This window comes from Rattus norvegicus, chromosome 2 (assembly GCF_021556685.1).
Source record: "Rattus norvegicus strain SHRSP/BbbUtx chromosome 2, alternate assembly SHRSP_T2T, whole genome shotgun sequence".
In the NCBI taxonomy this organism is placed as follows: Eukaryota; Metazoa; Chordata; class Mammalia; order Rodentia; family Muridae; genus Rattus; species Rattus norvegicus.
Genome location: NC_141535.1, coordinates 120,156,073 through 120,171,913, shown reverse-complemented (window position 1 = coordinate 120,171,913; position 15,841 = coordinate 120,156,073). Strand labels below are relative to the sequence as shown.

General features: G+C 39.3%; 1 protein-coding gene across 4 annotated transcripts in view; it reads left to right on the top strand.

Moving 5' to 3' along the window:
• Positions 1 to 12,546: 12,546 nt before the first annotated feature.
• Positions 12,547 to 15,841, top strand: part of Ccdc144b (coiled-coil domain containing 144B) — a 61,680-nt gene continuing 58,385 nt past the window's right edge. For 3 of the 4 annotated variants that reach the window (XM_087640295.1, XM_087640302.1, XM_087640301.1), the window contains exon 1: positions 12,556 to 12,641. The gene's annotated coding sequence lies outside the window, so the exon portion shown is untranslated. Of the gene's footprint in view, positions 12,642 to 15,841 lie in introns of all 4 variants that reach the window. The other variant, XM_087640299.1, reaches the window with a different exon arrangement.

Here is a 15,841-nt window from a genome sequence, read left to right as displayed (position 1 = left end):
AGATGCTTCTTGGCCATTCAAGATTCCACAGTTGAAAATTTGTTTAGCTCTGTACCCCATTTTTAGTAGGGTTATTTGGTTCTCTGGAGTCTAATTTCTTGAGTTCTTTGTATAGTTTGGACATTAGCCCTCTATCAGATACAGGATTGGTAAAGATCTTTTCACAATCTGTTGGTTGCTGTTTTGTCCTAATGACAGTGTGTTTTATCTTACAAAAGCTTTGAGATTTTATGAGGTTCCATTTGTCCATTAAACCTTGCATTTTTAATCTTGTAAGATTCATGTCTCCTTGGAGATCTAATGGTTTCAAATACCCCAATGCCATAGGAATTCCAGCTAACCCCCATGCCTGGAAATATGAAGTGTCATCTTCAGTCAATGGATGGAATAGGGGATCTGTGGTCCTTCTTAAGTGCAGACTATGCCCACAATCAGTAGGGAAGCAGTCCTAGAAGACTAATTGATCATTTTCTTCGTTCAGATTTTTATTGCTGTGACAAACGCTGGTTAAAATTTAATGTAGCAGGCCAAGGGCTTATTTGTCATATGAGTCCTAATGACTGTTTATCACTGAGTGAAGCCAAGGCAAGAACTTCAGCAGGCCATGGTACCTCCTTTCACAGCAGGCTGGGAGTTCTGCACCCATCATTACTAAGGCTTCACCACAGACTTGTCTGCAGGCCAGTCTGATGGAGAGCTTCTCTACTGAGGTTACCTCTTCCCTCATGATCCTGGATCCTTGACAAACTAGCAAGCATAACTGACTCCTTCTACTTAATACAAGTATGTCATTATCAAACTATGACTTCTCCTTTTATTTCAAGATCTCGTGTTAATATTACAATGCATCTGTTAACCTAGCAAAGATAACCACAGAGAAGGCACCAAAGTGTGTCAGATGTATTCAAATACTACAAATGAAGTGACTTTCTCTTGGATTAGTTTGTCCAAGGGTGAGCCTAAATTTAAATTCTCCACTTCTCTCCCTGTGTCTGTCTGTGTTACTGGCTTGTCTGCAGTCTGTCTGTTGTGTGTGTGTGATCAGATCTGTCTCTATTTCCTATATCTGTTTTGTGTCTGTGTGTGTGTGTGTGTGAATCTACCTGTCCCTTAAAAAGTGATCCACTCTGCTTTTCTTGAGCAATATATAAAGCAGTATGGGAGAAGAATGAAGGGTCCTTCACAGAAATCTTAAACAGAGGGTTTTTTGTTTTGTTTTGTTTTTTGTTTGTTTATTTGTTTGTTTTTAGACTGTCTCACGCTGTAGCCCTTGCTGGCATGTGACTCACTGTGTAGACTAGGCTTGTGTCTGACACATCTGCTTTCCTCTATAGCTGGAACCTCTCTGTAATCAGCACTGAGATACTGATGAGAGTAGAAGAGAAATGTCAGTAGTGGACTGCAGCTAGGCTAGGCTCCATTTCTCAGTCCACTTCACAGTTTCATTTTACACACTGAACCACAAGATGGCGCCAGTAGGCAAGGGAGTGGGATTTTTCAGTCAGAAGCATACCTGCCAGTTAGCTTTTTACTATGTATGTATGTATGTATGTATGTATGTATGTATGTATGTATGTATTTATTAAATAAATTAATTTTATTTATTTGTTTGACACTCCAGATTTTATTCACCTCCCGGTCCACCCTCCAACTATTCCACATCCCGTATCTCCTCACAAGGATGTCCCTACCCCCGACCCCCACCCACCCCCACCCCACCCGACTTCTAAACTTCCTAGGGCCTCCAGTTTCTTGAGGATTAGGTGCATCTTCTCTGACTGAACCCAAACCGGGTAGTCCTCTGCTGAATATGTGTTGGGGCCCCCATCTCAGCTGGTGTATGCTGCCTAGTTGGTGATCCAGTGTCTGAGAGACCTTGGGGATCTAGGTTAATTGAGACTGCTGGTCCTCCTACAAGGTCACCCTCCTCCTCAGCTTCTTTGACAGGTGTAACTTTTGGTGGTCAGGCTCCTGAGGTCAATAACTACCTTGAGGCTTTGTCTTTCCAGTTGCCTTGGCCCCTATCCAGAGTAAGAGTTAGAAGGATGACGTTAGGGTTTAGGTAGATTAAGGTCAGGGTTACTTTGAAAGGTCTAGAGGGTTACGGTTAGATGGTTATAGGGTTAGGGTTAGTCTAGGATTAGGGCTTGGATTATGGTTTGGATTAGACATGGTTTAGAGAGGTTTTAGGCTTAGGGTTAGGGTTAGAATAAGGGGTTTAGGGATAGGTTTAGGGTTTAGGATCTAGTTCAAGGTTTCTACTCGCAGTAACATCAGCTCCTGTGTATATAGCTTTTGTGAGGATCTAATTATTTGAAACTGTAATATAAAGTTTATCAGTAGATATTAACTGAGTCCACTACACATTCATGGAATCACGTGTTTGCTTCCAGCAACCATTATCAGTCTTAAGAATAATAACCAATTCTGCCCATTGGGTTAGAGCTGGAGTTTTGTGCAGGAGCACATGTTATTACACAGAGTAGAGATGGGACTCATACTTGGATGCATGAACCTCAAGTTCTTTCTCATGATGTCTGTAACAAAAATCATTTCACCATCTGCCTATTTAGAGAAACTCCGAGAGTTCCACCTGGCTCACTGATAAAACCCCACAGAATTCCCAGCAGGGATGGCTTAATCACTGCTGGTCATGGCCTCTGTGCTAATGTCCATGCTGTCTCCAAACAAGCCCCCCATCGCCACCACACACCTCAAATCTTATCCATTGGGTTTTTAAAATATGCACAATCTTTTGAGGGTGGTTGTCGGAATTACCCCAGTCTATTGGAACATGCTCAGGATTTTCTTCATTGCCTTAGATAGAAACCTGGCAGCCTTTAAACAGAAATTGAATAGTTTACAGAAATATTGAGTAGACTGGGATACCATCGATGATGCTTTACAAGAATTTTGAGAACTCATTCACCAACAGGTCACGTCTAACTCGACATCCTCTGTAGGAGCTTGCCTGTAATGTTACTTATCTAATCTTATTACCTCACAGATGGGCGACGTCTCCTAATCATAAACTTCAAAGAACTCAGGTAATTTAAAGAAGACACAAACATCTCAATGAACTTAAAAGAGACCAGCAATAAATGCCAGCACAATGGGGGAAAACACAAATACATGGACAAATTAGAATTTGAAGAACACCTTGGATGTGAAAGCTGAACTCAAGAGAGAAAGAAAGACAGGAGAGAACTCAAGCTGAAGTGAAGATGAAAGTGAGAAACACAACATGACTAGGACATTTAGGGGAGACATTACAAACACAGCATGACTAGGACATTCAGGGGAGACATTACAAACACAGCATGACTAGGACATTCAGGGGAGACATTACAAGTAGAATGGACCAAGTAGAAGATCGCATATCAGGAACCAAAAACAAAGCAGAGAAGATACATCCACAAGCAAAGGATATAAAAAATTAAATCCCATGCAATGAAGAAATGTAGAGCACCATTAAAAGACTAAGTCTTCTAGTTATATGCACTCATAAAGGAGAAGGATCCCGGGACAATGTTGGAGACCAGGTCTTTAGCAGGACCATAGAAGGTGTCTCCAAATGGAGGCAAGACCTACAAAGATACAAGAAGCAAATAAACGTCCCATGTGTATCGTAAACAAAGAAAGAGTATTGAAAGATGCAAGAGAAAGAAAGAGAGACAGATACAAAGGAAAAACCCAACACAACAACAACCAGTTTCTCAACAGGAACTGTAAAAATCAGTAGAGCCTAGAGCGATGCACTTCAAATCTGAAAAGACCACAGATGCCAACCTAGACTACTACTGTACTACTGTACTGCTGTACTACTGTACTACTATACTACTGTACCGCTGTACTGCTGTACTACTGTACTGCTGTACTGCTGTACTACTGTACTACTATAATACTGTACTACTGTACTACTGTACTGCTGTACTGCTGTACCACTGTACTGATGTACTGCTGTACTACTGTACTACTATAATACTGTACTACTGTACTACTGTACTACTGTATTACTGTACTACTGTACCACTGTACCGTTGTACCGCTGTACCGCTGTACTACTGTACTGCTGTACTACTAGACTACTGTACTACTAGACTACTAGACTACTGTACTATTGTACTACTGTACTACTAGACTACTAGACTACTGTACTATTGTACTACTGTGCTACTGTGCTACTGTGCTACTGTACTACTGTACTACTAGACTACTGTACTACTGTACTACTAGACTACTATACTACTAGACTACTGTACTACTGTGCTACTGTACTACTGTACTACTGTACTACTGTGCTACTGTACTACTGTACTACTATACTACTGTATACTGAAGAACCCTCAATTGTCACTGATGGAGAAAACAAGATATTTCAAGACACATCCAAATTTAAACAATTTCTATTCACAAATTCAGCCCTGCAGAAAATACTAGAAGGAAAAATCCAATCCAAGAAGGTAACTACATCCAAGAAAACACAGGAAATAAGTAATTCCTTATCAGCAAAAAACAAGGGAAGCACAGGCGTGTGCACACGCATATACCACTAACACCACCAACATCAAAAGAACAGGAATTATAGGGGGGTTTGTGGAGGGGAAACTGAGAAAGGGGATAACATTTGAAATGTAAACAAATAAGATATCCAATAAAAAGTAACAGGAATTAATAATCACTGGCTATTAATATCTCAACATCAATTCCCCGAAACAAACTAACAGAATGGATGAGAAAACAGGATCCATCATTCTGCTAAATGCTGGGAACTGAACCTGGGGCCTCTGCTAGATTGCACAACTGTTCCAAGTCCCACTTTGTCTTGATTTAGCTTTGTAGGTTGCATATATCTAGAAATGCATCCACTTCTTTTAGATCTTCTAGTTTGGTAGAATACAGATTTCTTTTTTACATATATTCTTATGATTCTCTACATTTCTTTCATGCCTATTGTAATGTCTGTCTTTTCATCTCTAATTTCATTAATGTGGATCATATCTTGTTGGTGAATTGTTTCACATGGAACCATCAAAGAGAGAGACACTGAGGAAGGAAGTAGCCTTCACTGGCAGGGACAGCCTCTGAGGAATGAAGGCAGAGCTTTCTTGCAGACACTTTTACTCATTGTTACACTAAAGGCCCTTTAGTAAGTCAATTTCCCCATACTAAAACCTTTCTCCACATAGAAACAGATTATTAGTTCAACAAATGGTCTGGTCTAGGAGATCTCTGAAGAAACCATTTCCTGAATACTTCTCAGCCACTGCAAGACTGAGGTCATTCAAAGGCTCTGGAGTTCCCATAGGAAGGGCAACCCCATAAACTCTGATTGTTTACAAAAGATTACTTCAAAGGCCAGCACTCCGGAGTTCATGTCAGACACCTGAACTTTCCCATATCTCCCTCTTCCCTCTCCCCTAACTCCCTGCGAGCGTGTGTGTGTTTGTGTGTGTGTGTGTGTGTGTGTGTGTGTGTGTGTGTGTGTCTCATAAAATAAATGAAATAGTTGTACAGTGAGAACTCTAAGACACTGAAGGAAATTGAAGAAGATATCGGAAGATGAAAACACTCATGGATTAGAAGGATATTGTTAAAAATAGTTGTCCTATCAAAAGCAATCTTCAGATTAAGCACAATTTCCATAAAAATTCTAATGTAATCATTCACAGAAATTAAGAAACAAATTAAATTTCATGTAGATATAGAAAAGACCCAAGATAGCCAAATGATCCTGAAAGAACCAACCAAACAAACAAACAAAAATGCTGGAGTTATCGCCCGGTGCTCAGTACCCAGACTACAGGATATATTACAGAGCTATAGTTCTGAAAGCAGCATGGCACTGGCATAGAAACAGATTCATTGTCAGTTGAATAGAACTGAGGACCCACAGAAAAATTCCCATTCCCAGACTCTACAGTAAACTGATTTTGAGCAAGAAGCCAACAAAACAGGTTACAGAAAAGATAGACTCTTTCACAAATGGTGCTAGTCAAACTCAATAACTATATTGAAAGAATTGAAAGAATATTGAAGAATGAAACTCACCATTCATTTCTTAATGTGCACAAAATTCAACTCCATATGGATCCAGGGCTTCAATGTAAGACATGATAGATAGATGAGAGAGTAGATAAAATATTTGAACTCACTGACACAGGAATTAACTTTCTGAACAGGATTATGGTAGCATTAAGACCAACAATTAATAAACGAGACCTCATCAAACATTGGAATAAAGAGGCAGCCTATAGAACAAGGAAAAATATTTACCAGCTATACATCTGAAAAAATATTAATATCTATAATATATAAAGCATTTAAAAAAATCAAACAACAACAAAATGAACAACCAAATTAAAAAATAGTTCCTAGAACTAAACAGGAAGTTCTCAAAACATGAAGTATAAATGGCCAAGGGATGATTTTTAGAATATTCAACATCTTTAGCTATCAGGAAAACATGAATTAAAACTTTTTGGAGATTTCATCTCACTCCAGTCAAAATGGCTGAGGGAAAAAACAAGGGACAACACGTTCTGGCATAGATGTGGGGAAAGGAAACGACTTAGTGTCTACATGGGAATGCAGACTGGTGCAGCTACTATGGGAATTAGTGTGAAGGTGCCTCAAAAGGCTAAAAACATTCCCTGTAGGATCCAGCCACATGTTCTTGAGGACATTCTGAAGGATTTCTGACCCACTGAAGGTCTAGAAGTACCCGCTCACCCACGTTCATTGCTTTTGTGCTCACAATAATCAAGAAATATAAACTGATGAATAGGTATTAAAATGTGTTAGATTTACACATCAGAATTCAGCTATTAACTTTCAAGGAAAATATCATCAATTTTTTATAAACTATTCCACAAAATAAAAAGGCAAATATTAGTACCAATTCATTCTACAAAGTTAATATCACCATGATCCCTGATTCCAAAACACAGCAAGGAGAAAGGGGGGAGGGGCAGGAGGCAAGGAGGGAAAAATACAGACTGACTTCCTTAATGGTCATAGATGGCAACATTGTCAGCGAAGTACTTACAAACCAAATTCAAGAACACACGAAGACAATTATACACCACAATAAAATTGTTTCCATGTGAGGGGACATGAATTTTACTGAACATATGCAAATCAATAAATATAATATAACATTCAGGTAAACTTAGAGACAAAAATCTTAACAGACACAGAAAAAGCATTTGACTAAGTTCAAAATATGCTCATAACTGAAGTCCCCCAAATCCCAGCAATAGAAAGAACATATTTAAACATAATAAAGTCTATGAACAAAAAAACCCCTATAGTTAACATTATACCAAACAGCAAAATTTGAGATCACTTTCTATAAAATCTAGAAACACTGTTCTCTCTAACATCACCTTCTTCTTATACATCATGTAGTGCTTGAAGTTTTTCCTGAAGCAGTAAGACATGAGAAACAGAAGGGATACAGAAAAGAAAGGAGAAAATCATCTGTATATACTGTGATCCTGCCCTATGGACTCCAAAAAAACTTCTTAGATATGACAAATATTTTCAGTGAAGTTGACGAATACAAAATTGTGGGAGGTCATGGGTGTAGCTGCTTGGATTTGTACAGGATTTGCATTTAATCTACAATCCACTTTCATAGTATAGGCATTTTCACAATATTAATTCTATCAACCCAGGAGCATGGGAGGTCTTTCTTCTTGCACTTTATTAAGTTTTCCTTTCCATGGTCTTCAAGTTTTCATCACAAAGGCCCTAAACCTCCTTTGTTTGGTTCATTATTATCTCTCTCTGTGTGTCTGTGTGTCTGTGTGTCTGTCTATATGTTGCCTATTGTGAGTGGGTTCTTTTCCTGATACCTTTCTTAGCAAATGTATGGTGGGGGAGACAGGGTAGAAGAGAGATTATGGGGAGGAATGACTAACACTGAAGGCCCTTTGAAAGTCCACATGGAAACCTGGAGGAGCTTTCTAAAATATATACACATAGAAAAGGAATTTAAAGAAAAATAACTTATAATGGGGGTCAGTACCCCAACATCATATGCTACCAAAAAAGATCCCTAAACATCACAGGGCATTGTTACTGATTCCCTTCCACAATCTGGTGATAAAACCTTATTGCTGAAGACACCACATAGTAATAGAACATGGAGAAATCAAATTAGTGTTCACCTGGAAATGTCACCTCTACTGGGTAGTGTTTATAGTTCTGGAAGGTGCTACTTAAAGAGACTATGCTACTGAAGGAAAAAAGCCGTCATCTTACAGAGACCGTAATTAGTAAAGAATGCACAATTGAACAACATGTAGAGAGTCAGGAACTTTGGAGGCCTCAGCCCTGAATCCAAGGTCTTTCTCAGACCCCTCCCCTTAGGGCTCAGGGATCTCTGAGTAAGAGCCAATGGAAAGACTAAGAGCCAGGTGGGAAGCAGGTGCCAGGACTGAGGCGCATATGAATGAATGCACATATGAATGAATGCACATATTAATGAATGCACACACAGTGCGACAGCATGCACAAGACCTGTACAAGCTTAAACCAGACAAAACCACAGCACACAGAGAGGGAAGTGGGCACAAAGGAGCTATCTGCAGTTGATGGTTACTCTGAGGGAGAAAGTCAGATGTCTTCAGTAGCTTGACAGTAATACGTAATCCACACTCCAGGACAGGCCCCAGGTTCAGAAATAGTTGGCCAACACAAATCAGACTCCATGGTTTTGTGGGTTACTTTTTAGTTTGTTTTAAGAAAGAAAGAAGATGAAATTGGATATGATAGGGTGGTAGGGTATATCTGGGAGGAATTGGAAGAGGAGAAAGAATGTGATCAAAATAGATTATATGAAATTTTCAATAAATAAAAAGCTTTTAAAATAAAAAAAATCTCACTGCTTCCTTATAGTAACTTCACATCCTGCTACTTTGCTGAAAGTGCTTAACTAACTTAAGAAATTTCTGCTGGACTCCTTAAGACTTTTTAAGTATAGGATCATATTTTCTACAAGAAGAGGTAATTTTTTTCCTATTTGTCTCCCTTTAATGCCATTCCCTTGCTCTTGGTAAATGTTGCACTGTGCTGAATTGAGAGGTGAAAGATATATCTCTCACTTGTTCCAGATTTTAGAGGAAATGGGTTCAGTGTTTTCTCACTTAACACAGTATTTGCAACATGTCTGCTGCTATGATGTTGAAGTATGTTTCTTCTGCTATTTTCTTCAAGACTTATAAAGAAATGTTGATATTTTTCAAAGTCCTTTTCTACAGCTTTTCAGATGATTGGGTGGCTTCTGTAGTTGAGTCTAAATATATATTCCATTTTCAGATTTGTATATTTGAACTATCCTGTATCTCTGGAATGAAAAAAGTTGGTCATAGTATATGGATTTTTTTAGTGTGTTGTTGAATTTAGTTTTTGGACATTTAATACTTAATTTTCTTACTTTTATTTTTATCTTCAACAATTTAATTATATATATCGTCCCACTCTTTCTGGTCCTTTACTTTTCCTGTCTGTCCTCTCGCCTAACTTAGGTCTTTTGTGTGTTTGTTTCCCTCACTAGGTATAAATAGGGTTGGTTTCACAAAAATTTACTACCAGTGGCTACATCTCCAAAAGAAAATTTGCCCCTTCCCCCAAGAACATTTAACTCCCAAAAGATCCTCAGAAAGGGATGGGGCTTCATTTTGTGAATCCCTATCTTGAGAAGGTAGCCACAACTGGCCTGTGTTCGTGATTGCAACAGCCATGGCATACCCAGAAAAGAGATTCCATAGCTTGGTTCTCCATCCTGCTGTTTAACAGTCTTCCCACTTAATACTCCATGACATTATCTGGACCTTGGAAGAAGTTGTTGAAATCTGTGTATGTCTGTTTATCAGGAATAATGATGTATCATTTTCTTTTTTATTGATCTGTCATCCAATTTTAGTCTCAGGGTAAAACTGGCTTTACAAAATGTATTTGGTAGTGTTCCTTTCTGTTATGATTAGTTTTTTCTATTTGTTTTTATTTTAATTTTTATTAGTTTTGTTGAGAACAAGCAAAAGAAATTTGTTCTAAATACTACCATTTTGTTTCAAGACTCCATTTAGTCCTAAGGAGAAACTACCCAATAGCTGGACAGCTTCTGTTGTTCAGAAAGAAATAGTTGTATGAGTCCAGCAATCTCAAGGACAATTCCATCTTGCTGGTAGGGTTACACTAAGTTCATGTTCCCAGGCTCAGGAATCAACTCCTATCATGATTGGTGGGAAAATGGAACAATAACTTGGTGCAGATTTTTATGATTTGCAAGCTTAAATATTCTGTCATGTTCTGACTGTTGCCATTCAACTCTCGAGTCTGCTCTGCAGCCTTGATCAGTCAGTAGTAGCTTGATTACAATACATTTTTGTCATCTGTATTGACCTGCTGTTTGTTTGAGCTACATTGGATTGAAGCAGACTCCATAACAGTTTTTCTTTTTACTAGACACAAGCGAGACTTATCTGGGAAGAGTAGTCTCAATTGAGAAAGTGCCTCCATCGGATTGTCTGTAGGCCAGAGGTGATGGATGGTTCTAGAAAAAGAGTGTCCTACAGGTACGACATGACTGATACATACTGCTATGTGTATTCACAAAGATTGTAGCAGCACATACCACAGGCTCAAGTCAGATGAAATCCCAGCAGTGACAGAAGGAAGCAGACTCAGGGTCCCACTCATACTCAACAGAATATAAGGAAAAATCCGTTTTCTCCAATGAAGTCTCACTGGATATAATAGTTCCACTTCCTGGTAGGCTCCATGCTCAGGAGTAGTTGGCCAACACGAAATAAACTCAACAGTACTTTTGTCAACCTTTTAGCCTCGTGTAGCTTTGTTCGGGCCTTTGTTATTGTCTTTTTTGTCTTTCTCTTGTTTGTTTTGATTTCTGTATTTGTGGCTTTCTCTGTTAGTGTGTTTTTTGTTTTTGTTTGTTCATTTGGTTTAAATAGAGAGAAAAGGAACATAAAGTTGGATGGGTAGAAAGACGAGGATCTGGGAGGACCTGGGGAAGGGGAAATGATCAAAACAGATATGAACAATGTTTCAATTAAAATTAACTATAAGAAACAAAGTTGGAATAAATTTAATAAAGGAAACAATTAACTATATAGCACTAATATACTTTGTATCACAAAAAAGAGAGACTTTTGCTTTTTAGAGATATTGTATATTTTAAAGAACTAAATGTCTCAGTGAGGGTTTTTTTTGCTGTGATAAAATGTCATGATATGGGGTTGGGGATTTAGCTCAGTGGTAGAGCGCTTGCCTAGGAAGCACAAGGCCCTGGGTTTGGTCCTCAGCTCCGAAAAAAAAAGAACCAAAAAAAAAAATGTCATGATATAAAGCAACTAGGGAGAAAGGGGCTTATTTTAACTTAGATCTTGTAGTCTGTCTCCCAGGGAAGTCAGGACAGTAAGTTGAGGCAGGAACTTCTCCAGGCTGAAGCTGATGCAGAGGCCATGAAGGAACTGCTTCCTGGCTTGCTCAGTCTGCTCTCTTACATCATCTAGGACCACGTGCCCTTAGGGGGCAACCCCCAATCAGATGGGACCAGCCACATCAACCACTAATTAAGAAAATGCTTCACAAACATGATTACAGACCTATCTTATGAAGGTGTTTTCTCAATTCTGATTCCCTCTTCTCAATTCTAGCTTATATCAAGCTAAAAACAGAACAAAACAAGAAACCCAAACAAACAAACAAACAAAAACAAAACCAGATTCTGGATTTCATTAGTATCTATTGTGGGGGGGTCACTGTTTCCATATCTAATTTTATTAACCGATCTTTTTCTCCTTTGGTTATATAAAGCATTTCTCGACCTTGTTTGTGTCAAAGAATGGAAACTATGTTTCACTGATGCTTTGACTCTGTTCTCTCTGCCTCCATTTCCTTCATCTCTGCCCTAATCTTTGCTACTTTCTTTCTATTAGTTTTGTGTGTTTTCCTTAGCTCCTCTTGTTTGTCTTCTTACTGTTGCTTTTGGTACAGCTCCTCACGTAGCTCAGGGTAGCTTTTAAATCACCATGCAATCAAGAAGAGGCTAAGGCTGGAAACCTGATTCTCTTACTTCCAACTTTTAAGAGTTGTCATGTGTTTCTAAGACGTGGAGGTACATTGTTATTAGCGACCTACTGTTTATCCAGAATATACATTGTTCCAGTTCCTTATTTTTACATTTCTGTATTCTTTTTGCTGATTTTTAGATTTATCAATTATAATCTGCTAATATACAGAATTATTTCAATTATTTTGTATTTGTTAAAAGTCACATTAAGAAACTAGAAAAGAGATATGTCTGCCACTTGGTGCTTTAAAAAATAATTTATCCACAAAACTCAAATAAATATAGAAATAATATTCTCATGCAGTGTATATGTACTAACAAGGAAAATATTGGAGAATTTTTACAAACTTGCTACATTTGATCATCTTGCAACATGGGGTGCAGCGGCTATCAAAGACAACAGAACACGTGCTGCCCAGGACTCCCAGAGGCCTCTGCGCCTAGCCATAACCCTCACGAGTCTACCGCGGGACGGTTGAACCCTCCAGGAAAGGGGACATGGCTAGAGACAACTGTGAGCTCTTGTATTTTCGGTGAAGAGGTGAGGAATAAGGGATGCTATGCGATCTCGGAAAAATTTAAAAAGCTCGCTGATAAGAATTCAAAGTTGGGATTTTTCCAAGTCACTCCAAAACCCAAGTGTATCCGTTTGACCATTGCTTATATTCCGGGGAAAGGGATGGTTTACGTGTAATAAAAAGTAAAGTATAGTCAATAAGAGACCATGAGATCCAAAGCACCGACCATGTCACTAAGCTGGCTTATACGATGCATGTTTGTAGATTCGTGAGTAAACATGTCCATTGAGGAATTTCCTTTGGAAAAAAGGGAGCTTCCACAAATTACCTATGTTTCTTGTCATTTTATTTTTAAGAGTATTTTTCAATATTTGGGGGTGATGATATGACTCAGTAGGCAAAGTGCTTGCCAGCATTAAACCTGCGATCGGGTCCCCAGCACCCGCATAGAAGCCCAGCACTAGAAGACAGAGGCAGGAGGGTTCCCAGGACTAAGATTAGACAAATGGTGCACTCCAGGTTCAAGAAACTCTGTCTTATAATAAGATAGAAGGTGCAGCGAGGTTACCAATTAGGAGCACTTGGGACTTGGGCGTTTGGTTCCCAGCATTCTCATGTCAGCTCGCAACTTCCTGTAACTCCAGTTCCAGTGGACACAATGCCGCACTCTTTTTTTTTTTTATTATTAACTTGAGTATTTCTTATATACATTTCGAGTGTTATTCCCTTTCCCAGTTTCCGGGCAAACATCCCCCTCCCCCCTCCCCTTTCTTATCGGTGTTCCCCTCCCCACCCTCCCCCCATTGTCCCCCTCCCCCCAACAGTCTAGTTCACTGGGGGTTCAGTCTTAGCAGGACCCAGGGCTTCCCCTTCCACTGGTGCTCTTACTAGGATATTCATTGCTAAGTATGAGGTCAGAGTCCAGGGTCAGTCCATGTATAGTCTTTAGGTAGTGGCTTAGTCCCTGGAAGCTCTGGTTGCTTGGCATTGTTGTACATATGGGGTCTCGAGCCCCTTCAAGCTCTTCCAGTTCTTTCTCTGATTCCTTCAACGGGGGTCCTATTCTCAGTTCAGTGGTTTGCTGCTGGTATTCGCCTCTGTATTTGCTGTATTCTGGCTGTGTCTCTCAGGAGCGATCTACATCCGGCTCCTGTCGGTCTGCACTTCTTTGCTTCATCCATCTTGTCTAATTGGATGGCTGTATATGCATGGGCCACATGTGGGGCAGACTCTGAATGGGTGTTCCTTCAGTCTCTGTTTTAATCTTTGCCTCTCTCTTCCCTGCCAAGGGTATTCTTGTTCCCCTTTTAAAGAAGGAGTGAACCATTCACATTTTGATCATCTGTCTTGAGTTTCATTTGTTCTAGGCATTTAGAGTAATTCAAGCATTTGGGCTAATAGCCACTTATCAGTGAGTGCATACCATGTATGTCTTTCTGTGTTTGAGTTAGCTCACTCAGGATGATATTTTCCAGTTCCAGCCATTTGCCTACGAATTTCATAAAGTCGTTGTTTTTGATAGCTGAGTAATATTCCATTGTGTAGATGTACCACATTTTCTGTATCCATTCCTCTGTTGAAGGGCATCTGGGTTCTTTCCAGCTTCTGGCTATTATAAATAAGGCTGCAATGAACATAGTGGAGCACGTGTCTTTTTTATATGTTGGGGCATCTTTTGGGTATATGCCCAAGAGAGGTATAGCTGGATTCTCAGGCAGTTCAATGTCCAATTTTCTGAGGATCCTCCAGACTGATTTCCAGAATGGTTGTACCAGTTTGCAATCCCACCAACAATGGAGGAGTATTCCTCTTTCTCCACATCCTCGCCAGCATCTGTTGTCCCCTGAGTTTTTGATCTTAGCCATTCTCACTGGTGTGAGGTGAAATCTCAGGGTTGTTTTGATTTGCATTTCCCTTATGACTAAAGATGTTGAACATTTCTTTAGGTGTTTCTCCGCCATTCGGCATTCCTCAGCTGTGAATTCTTTGTTTAGCTCTGAGCCCCATTTTTTAATAGGGTTATTTGTTTCCCTGTGGTCTAACTTCTTGAGTTCTTTGTATATTTTGGATATAAGGCCTCTATCTGTTGTAGGATTGGTAAAGATCTTTTCCCAATCTGTTGGTTGCCGTTTTGTCCTAACCACAGTGTCCTTTGCCTTACAGAAGCTTTGCAGTTTTATGAGATCCCATTTGTCAATTCTTGATCTTAGAGCGTAAGCCATTGGTGCTTTGTTCAGGAAATTTTTTCCAGTGCCCATGTGTTCCAGATGCTTCCCTAGTTTTTCTTCTATTAGTTTGAGTGTGTCTGCTTTGATGTGGAGGTCCTTGATCCACTTGGACTTAAGCTTTGTACAGGGTGATAAGCATGGATCGATCTGCATTCTTCTACATGTTGACCTCCAGTTGAACCAGCACCATTTGCTGAAAATGCTATCTTTTTTCCATTGGATGGTTTTGGCTCCTTTGTCAAAAATCAAGTGACCATATGTGTGTGGGTTCATTTCTGGGTCTTCAATTCTATTCCATTGGTCTATCTGTCTGTCTCTGTACCAATACCATGCAGTTTTTATCACTATTGCTCTGTAATACTGCTTGAGTTCAGGGATAGTGATTCCCCCTGAAGTCCTTTCATTGTTGAGGATAGCTTTAGCTATCCTGGGTTTTTTGTTATTCCAGATGAATTTGCAAATTGTTCTGTCTAACTCTTTGAAGAATTGGATTGGTATTTTGATGGGGATTGCATTGAATCTGTAGATTGCTTTTGGTAAAATGGCCATTTTTACTATATTAATCCTGGCAATCCATGAGCATGGGAGATCTTTCCATCTTCTGAGGTCTTCAATTTCCTTCTTCAGTGTCTTGAAGTTCTTATTGTACAGATCTTTTACTTGCTTTGTTAAAGTCACTCCGAGGTACTTTATATTATTTGGGTCTTATGAAGGGTGTCATTTCCCTAATTTCTTTCTCGGCTTGTTTCTCTTTTGTATAGAGGAAGGCAACTGATTTATTTGAGTTAATTTTATACCCAGCCACTTTGCTGAAGTTGTTTATCAGCTTTAGTAGTTCTCTGGTGGAACTTTTGGGATCACTTAAATATACTATCATATCATCTGCAAATAGTGATATTTTGACTTCTTCTTTTCCGATCTGTATCCCCTTGACATCCTTTTGTTGTCTGATTGCTCTGGCTAGAACTTCAAGAACTATATTGAATAAGTAGGGA